The following is a 7434-nucleotide window of genomic DNA, read 5'->3' as shown; positions in this document are numbered from 1 at the left end:
GAACTTTTCAAAGGTTTATGACTTATGCTTGATTAAGTAGATATAGCCATACCTACTATAATCATCAGTAAAAGTCACATAGAAGCGGCTAGCATCTCTTGTGACAGATCTGAAGGGCCCACACACATCAGTTTATATGAGATCCAACAAACCCTCACCCCTTTCACAAGTACCAGCAAAGGGTGACTTAGTCATCTTTCCAAGTAAACAAGATTCGTAAGTATCATCCGATTTCAAGTCGAATGATTCCAAGACTCCAGCCTTTTCGAGTTGGCCTATGCACTTCTTCATGTCCAAGACGACAATGCCATAAGCATGCTTTATCCAAATCATTGGATGAATCAATGTGTAACACATTATTTCATAGGTTATCTACAACATTCACAGTTTCATACACACCATCACAAGGTAAAGCTTCAAAATAAAAGACACCATTATAATAAGCATAAATACCACCATTATTATTATTAAAAGCAAAGGTAAAACCTTGTTTATACAAACTGTGAAAGGAAATAATATTTCTCGCCATATCGGCCGAGAAACAACAATTATTCAAATCTAAATTTAAACCATTACTAAGCAATAAAGAATAAACTCCAATCTTGGTCATAGGCAACACTTTCCTATTTCCCATGATTAAGTTTATCTTCCCGTGCTCCATATCCCTACTTCTTTTTAGTCCCTGCAAATCAGAACAAATGTGAATACCACAACCTGTATCAAGGACCCAAGAGTTAGCATGTGATGTATCATTAGAATGAATAGTGTAAATACCTGCAAAGGAGGGCTTGGTTTTCCCATCCTTAATATCCTACAAGTACTTTGGGCAACTTCGCTTCTAGTGCCCCTTTTCATGGCAATGGAAGCACTCTGCTTCCTTTGGATTGGTAGAGGGCACAACAGAACCAACTTTGGTTCCGCTAGAAGAAGATCCATCCCGGGACTTTCCCTTGGAAGGAGCCTTCCTCTTTTTACCCTTACCATGTCCAAATGCCAGGACAGGGGCAGTAGCAGTAGGAGTAGGAGTAGTAGCAACAGATTTGCCTTTCATGTTTCTTTCAGCTGTTTTGAGGAGTTCTTGAAGCTTGCTAAGAGTGACCTCTTCCTTGTTCATATGATAGGTCATACGAAACTGATCACAACAAGGAGGTAGGGAATGAAGAATAATATAAATAGCTAATTCTTCATCAAAGTTGACATTCAACTTTAGCAAGCGGTCCACATATCTTTGCATTTTCTGCAAGTGGCCCGTGATGGACTCTCCATCCTTCATTTTAGTGATGATCATGGAGGCTATGATCTCATAGCTCTTCTGCTGAGCTGATTGATGGTACCTTTACATCAAATCTTGGTGCATTTCATAGGGCCAGAAGTCCTCATAGGACTTTTGTAGCTCAGCAGACATGGTAGCTATCATTATACATGACACTTTTGTCGCGTCCCTCTCATGAACCCGGTACTCCTCAATTTGCTCGGGAGTTGCAGTTTGCTCATCAATTTCGTTCAGCTCCTTGTCTAGGATATATTCTTTGTCCTCATATCGAAGGGTCATGCGAATGTTTCTGATCCAATCATTGAAGTTTGATCCATTAAAGACGGTTCTCCCTACTAAGTTCATTAGGGAGAAAGAGCCTGAAGGGTTTGAGCCAGAAGCATTGTTTGGGATAGACATCTGTAAAAGAAAAGGAACAAAGTTTAGATTAGATGAGAATCCTTAATAAATTACCCAAATGAAATATTAAGGCTAGGATCCAACACAATATTCTACAATTGCGAACATGGATGTCGTAATCCAATTGTAAAATATTTGAAGGTAGGTAAATAACGATTTACCAATTTCCACCATGAAAAACAAAATTACTTATTAGGTTTTAATTTGATTTGAAATTCCTAGATTCTTTTGAGATCCATTGAAATTTCAATGGCATGTTTAAAGCTCGATTTTTCCCTCTCAAGTTTGTGGCTGGGATGTCGAGGTCACAAACAAGGTGTGAATAACCATGCAAATATACTTGGTACTCTTAATGTTACAAATCACCTAACCAATGTGCCGGTTAACCACACACGCTCCATTGATCTATGATTAACATTAAGCTACCCTTGGCCACTCTTTATTAGTCCCAAATTACTGTGCCGGTTAACCACACACGCTCCACTAACGACTTAATAAAGTGCAAAGTGTAATTTCATGGATTAGCACCTATTCACATTTTTCTTTAAGTAACTAAGATTGGGAATTTAATAATAGGTTTAGTTACTTTATAATTTCATTATACCTTTAACGATAATTAATGTCATGTCCTACCCGTTCGGCTAACGACCCTCCACCAGTCAAGGTAGCGGTGGGTGAGAATGGACACCCATTAAACTGCCATTTTATAGGCAGTAACCTCATACCCCCCCCCCCTTATAGACTGGCTTCGTGAATGAGGCCTACTAACGGTAAGACTGACTTTTCTTATACATACATATATATATATATATATATATATATATATATATATATATGTATTAACATTTAATATTATAATAGTATAAGGGTAGAATTTTAATCTTTTAAAACTCTAGGGTTTTGGAATTACATGTCTTATTAATGTGACTTTACAAATTCCAAAACTTGAGGGTAAGTTTTGAAACTTTTCAAGACCTTTCATATTCATAATGTAACACCCCTAAAAATCGTGCCAAATTTGAACTTTTAAAAAAAATATTTCAAACCCATTAAATCATTACAACTTGTTTTCAAAATGTTTAATATCTGAGTTTTCCCAGAAACATAAACAAAACATGAGGAGCTGTACGAACATGCATTCGCCTTGCCGCGATCCCCTGATGCACCAGAGACAATAAACTGAAATTGTAAGCCCTAGGCTTAGTGAGTTCCCCAAAAATACCGATACTCTGCACACAACACATATATAAAATAACAGCATGCACTGGGTCCACAGCTTTACAGACTGTATTACCCCTGCGCCCACAGCGTTAGTCTGGATTGCCTTCCGGGCCCACAGCTCACATCTGGATTGCCACCGAGCCCACAGTACGAGTCTCCCTCATCTCGTAACTGGAATGCTCCTGAGCCCATAGTACGAGTCTGGCATACCCCACCTGGCCCTCATCTCGTATCTGGAATGCTCCCGGGATTGTTGGTTACCGCACTGAGCAGTATCACCTCAACCCATCCCACATAATATGTCAACATATAACACAACTCATGTACGTACAGATGATCACATAATACTACAGGTAGTCCTACAGATCTACCTAACTGGGATAGCAACTAGCATGCAACACTAACTCATACTCAACATACTACCACTACTAGGATATCATATCCAATGGGTCGGCCTTTTTGCCTTAGACCCCTTAGTATAGTGAGGATAAATCACCTCGCAAGTAGTGTCGAAGTACCGAAAACCTCTGATCGTTGTCTCACCGGAAATCTCGAACTATCACATAGTAAATATCAAGTTAATACCCAAAATAACCTTCTTCCTAAGTGTCCACACAACTCAATAAATCCATTCTCTTTATTGGGCCAAGGCCCAATACCAAGTCCTTAACTTGAAGGTCCACAAATGTATAAAGCCCACTATTGGCCCAATTTACTAAATTGGGCCCAACCTCCTAATTGAGCCTAACCCCATGATCCACTACCACTACTGTAACATCCGGATTTTCAGGGACATTATTGTGTATGTTAATATTGAGCTTTAAGGAGGGACTCGACGAGTTGAGGGACCAACTCGCCGAGTCGAGTCGAGATTGACCGCGTGGGTTTAATGAGCGGACTCGACGAGTCTGAGGATGGACTCGCCGAGTAGGCACTGGGCAGAGAAAACCCTAAGTTTCGGGGTTGGAGCCTATTTAAAGGAACTTATGACCTTGGGTGCGCCTCATATCTCCTGTGAGAAACCCTAAATCGCCATTGGAGCCAAGGAAGAGTTCTTGTGATGAAATCAAGTAGTTTTGGTGTGGTTTTTCAAATGAAGTGAAGGGATTCAGCTTGAAGGACCAAAGGAGGTTGTTATTCTGAGACATCTAAGCAAGGATCTCCATTTTGAGGTAGTATTTCGCCCCTTCTTTCTGTTTTGTGTAAAATCCTTGAATCTAGGGTTTTCTTTACCCTTTCTTGGATTGTATATGATGCATATGAGGTCCCAATATTCTAGCTTTATGCAGTCCCTTTGGGGCTATGGATCTAGGTTGCCATTTTAGGAGCTATTTGTTCATATAAGGGCATAAGAGTGTTGCATGAGCTTAAAGATTGAACCTTTACGTGATTATTGGGTGTAAGAAGGTCAGATCTATAAGTTAGAGAAACAGATCTGACCTCAGAAGGTCTTTTGAGTGTTGCCATGGAGGGAACTCGCCGAGTCCATATGGGGACTCGACAAGTCGAGTCGGGTTGCCCCGCGGTTCGTGACCAGTGGTAACCCGTCGACTGAAAGGTTAACTCGACGAGTCCAGTGAGGCTTTTTGAGGATTCAGAGGACACGCATGGACTCGCCGAGTCACTCGAGTGTACTCGACGAGTCTGGTCAAAGTCGGACCGTTGACTAGAGTTGACTTCAGTTGACCTTGGGGTTTTGGTCAAGCTGATTCAAGAGAGGTCAGAGAGGGGTAGAATGGTCTTCTACCCATTATTAGGGATGAGAACATGAGAGGATTTTTATTAGAGATGTTATCATTTTGATAGGAGGAGACTAGGTCGGGTTATCGAGCACGAGAAGGTATCCGACATCATGCGAGGTGAGTCTTCTCACTATACATTACCTAGAGTGGTATCTATGTGCAGACCGGAGGGTCTTATGTGTTATATGTTAAGATTATGTGCATTATGATATATGTATGCTATGTGTTATATAGACCAGATCGGAGGTTCCAACGACTTACGAGGCCAGAGGGTCCTCGAGTAGACCGGACCGGAGGGTCCAACGATTCAGACCGGACCGGAGGGTCCAACGAGCTAGACCGGACCGGAGGGTCCAACGAGCTACGGGACTGGAGGGTCCCGCTAAGACACATCGACTGGAGGGTCGTACCGATTTATAGCCTCGAGTGGCGTATGTGCTGTATGTGGTATTTTGGGGAACTCACTAAGCTTCGTGCTTATCGTCTTATGTGTTATGTGTTTCAGGTATCTCCGAGGATTGCGGGAAGGCACCGACTTGATTGTACACACCAGAGAAAGAGTTATATTTTGAGGATCCTGGATAATTAATGGAGTTGTGCTTGTAAAATGAATAAACGAGATTTCTATACAAAATGTTATGAAAAGTATGTGGTTTTAAAATGAAAAATCTGTTCGAAAAATTACGGTGTTACAACTACCTAGCCCAAAATGTCTTCTTTACAGAATCCAGCAAACGCCCAATTCTATTTAGCCTATAAACAACCCAAACCCGAAGTCCATTTGTCAAAGGCCCAACAGAGGATGTATGCGGGGCGTACTCATCCAGATGTTGACCACCATCGGGGTGGTTGACCTAGTATGTTGGGCGTACTGGATTTACGCTGGGCGTACTCGAAGGTTTGCCAAAACCTTATTAAGTGCTTAATGGCTTAAGCACTTAAGCCTAAACTTCAAATCCAGAGACCTAATATGCCTAGGATCCAAAAAGTCATGAACTTTATCACTTTGGACGTCCATAAAGCTCTTAATGCTTGGTCTTAATCCATTAAGACCTTATTTTTCATACATGGGACACATATAGATAAAGGGACCTCATTTTTATCATTCAAGGTCCCTTCAAGAGTCTAGAAGAACAACCCTTTGTGTCCAAATCACATCATGCACTACCTTATGGCTTTTTGGGACAAGAAATGCTTCTAATAAAGTAAAATGATGAGATCTATACATATATGCATAAAGTTTGGAACTTGATACCTTCTGGAGCTTCTTGGGCACAAGCTAACTTCAGATCTACAAGCTTGATCTCTTTCTCCAAATCTTTGATGTAATAGCTTCCCCTTAAAGCACTCAAGAACACACTCAATAAGCTTAAACACACAAAGGAAGGGCTAGGGTTTGGGGAAGACGAGTATAATCTGTGGAGGTTGAGGTAAGGGAGGTTTAGTGCTCATAATGTTGCTTATATAGGCCCCAAACCCTAAATATTAGGGTTTCACCCAGACATTAGTACGCCCAGCGTACTAAGTGGACCTTAGTATGCGTAGCGTACTCTTATGTACGCGCAGCGTACTTCCACTTGGCCCAAGTTTGCAAACTTAGCCCTTAAACTTATCTTGGCTGTTCACTTCCAACCCCAAGGACTATAAATGACAAGGTAATGATAGAAGAGGGTTCGTGGATACCTACCAAATCTTGGGATGTTACAATTCCCCCCCACTTGACTTAGACTTCGCCCTCGAAGTCTGCTGCGGCAAATAGATACGGGTAATGCTCCCGCATCTCGGACTCGGGCTCCCAAGTCCACTCGGATCCTCTCCGATGCTCCCACTGTACCTTTACCAAAGGTATCTCCTTGTTCCACAGAACCTTCATCTTCCTCTCCAAAATGACCACGGGCCTCTCTGCATAATTCAGGCGCTCATAGACCTGAATATCATCCAACGATACTACTGCCTCCTGATCCATGATGCATATTTGCAATTGCGAAACGTGAAAAGTGTTGTGTATCTGAAGGAGCTCCTCCGGAAGATCCAATCTGTATGCAACCTTGCCAACCCTGGCGATAACCCGAAATGGTCCGATGTATCGAGGACCCAACTTTCCCCTCTTCCTGAAGCGAATAACACCCTTCCAGGGTGAAACCTTCAGCAACACCATGTCACCTACCTGGAACTCCAACTCAGATCGGCGTATGTCGGCGTAACTCTTCTGCCGAGTCTGAGCGGTCTGCAGTCGCTGTCTAATCTACTGAATCTTCTTGGTAGTTTGCAAAACTACCTCTGTCCGTCCCATCCCAACAATCTGTGACCAACCTCACCCCAACAAATAGGGATGCGACATCTCCGCCTGTACAACAGCTCAAAAGGCGGGGCGCCAATGCTGGAATGATAGCTATTATTGTAGGCGAACTCCGCAAGAGGTAGGTGGGAATCCCAGCTCCCACCAAAATCGATGACACAAGCCCTCAATATGTCCTCGAGGTTCTGAATGATCTGCTCGCTCTGACCGTCAGTCTGCGGATGATATGTTGTGATAAAGTGCAGCCGCGTGCCCAGTTCCTCGTGGAACTTCGGCGAGAAACGGAAGGTAAATCTAACATCTCGATCGGAGACAATGGAGACTGGGACTCCGTGGAGAGCAATGATCTCGCGGACATACACGTCGGCCAACTTCTCGGCCGATGAACTCTCCCGTATGGCCAAGAAATGGGCACTCTTGGTCAACCGATCCACGATGACCCATATAGCATCAAACCCCTTCGCCGTCCTCGACAACTTGGTAATAAAGTCCATCGTGAT

The sequence above is a fragment of the Lactuca virosa genome, chromosome 9 (genome assembly GCF_052849685.1).
Source record: "Lactuca virosa cultivar CGN04683 chromosome 9, Lactuca_virosa_CGN04683_v6, whole genome shotgun sequence".
NCBI classification, from domain to species: Eukaryota; Viridiplantae; Streptophyta; class Magnoliopsida; order Asterales; family Asteraceae; genus Lactuca; species Lactuca virosa.
The sequence above is the reverse complement of the archived record's forward strand: the minus strand, read 5'-3'. Positions refer to the sequence as shown.